Source organism: Colobus angolensis, unplaced genomic scaffold (genome assembly GCF_000951035.1).
Source record: "Colobus angolensis palliatus isolate OR3802 unplaced genomic scaffold, Cang.pa_1.0 Scaffold9, whole genome shotgun sequence".
Classification (NCBI taxonomy): Eukaryota; Metazoa; Chordata; class Mammalia; order Primates; family Cercopithecidae; genus Colobus; species Colobus angolensis.
Genome location: NW_012122931.1, coordinates 5,084,804 through 5,086,388, shown reverse-complemented (window position 1 = coordinate 5,086,388; position 1,585 = coordinate 5,084,804).

Below are 1,585 nucleotides of genomic sequence, written 5' to 3'. Positions count from 1 at the left end.
ATTACAGGCGCGCACCACCACACCTGGTTAATTTTTGTATTTTTAGTAGAGACGGAGTTTCACCACGTTGGCCAGGGTGGTCTCGAACTCCTGACCTCAGGTGATCTGCCTGCCTCGGCCTCCCAAAGTCCTGGGATTACAAGCATGAGCCATCTCGCCTGGCCCTTCCATTCATTCTTTAGATCACAACTGAGATAGGGAGGAGAAGATCCCTCCCCACCCACAGGCCTCTGTGCATACTGCATTACAGCCCTGGCCACCCTGGACATAAGCTGCCTGCTTGCTCGTCTGTCTTCCTAGTTACCTGGACCATGGTAACAGCCTCTTCACTGGCTCTCTGCCTTCCATTTCTTGTGAACCCAGCAGCCAGAATGATCTTTGATCTGACCATGTTGCTTCCTGTGTAAAACTCTCTGTGGCTCCCTATTACCCCCAAGAACAGAGGCCAAACTCCTTACAACATTCGCAAGGACTTCACCTTCCAGTCTCTGCCTGATTCTTCATCCCTATCTCTCACCACCCTCCACCATGTGGAACCCTTTCAGTTCTCCAAACTGGCTGTTGTTTTCTGGATAGAACACTCTACTCCTCATTTTTTGCCTGGCCTAACTCCCTCAGTGCCCAGCTTAGACAAAAACTTTCCCTGCACCACTGCCCTATACTTCTCTCCCACTCAGCATTGGTCCTCACCCTTTTGTCTGCCTTCCCCATAGACCGTCAGCTCTGAGAGGGCAGGGACCAGCTGCATCCCCTCCTCTGCTGTCATTCCTGGCATCCAGCAAGAGGCCTGCCACCTAGAATGCTGAATGAAAGAATGGACCTCGGGGTTTGAGAGTGGAAGCCTGGGCAGGTCTGTCTTGGGGCTGCTGCATCTGAGTGCTCAGTCTAGGGCACAGCATCTCGAGTTCGCAACTGTTTCAGGAAGAAGGCAGGCGGGTGGGCCAGCCCCAGAAAAGCACATTATACCTCCGGGGAAGTGAAGCGAGGGATGACAAAGCAAAGCTTGAGGGCTCCGAGAAGCTCTCAAGAAAACAAATGTAGTCATGAGCCCACTCCTGTAACCCAAGGCTTTGGAAGACCGAGGTGAGTGGATTGCTTGAGGTCAGGAGTTTGAGACCAGCTTGGGCCACACGGTGAAACCCTGTCTCTACTAAAAACACAAAAGTTGGCTGGGCGTGTTGGCGGGCACCTGTAATCCCAGCTACTCTGAAGCTTAGATGGGAGAATCGCTTGAACCTGGGAGGAAGAGATGGCAGCGAGCTGAAATCCTGATGCTGCGCTCCAGCCTGGGTGACAGAGCCAGACCCTATCCCCAATATACATATCAGACGACAAAAAAAAAAAAGAAAAAAAAAGAAAGTACTTAAAACATTTTTTTGGCTTTTTTTATTTTTTTGAGACAGAGTTTCGCTCTTGTCACTCAGGCTGGAGTGCAGTGGCATGATCTCGGCTCACTTCAACCTCCACCTCCTAGGTTCAAGCGATTCTCCTGCTTCACCCTCCCAAGTAGCTGGGATTACAGGCGCCCGCCATCACACCTGGCTAATTTTTTGTATTTTTAGTAGAGACAGGGTTTCGCCATGTT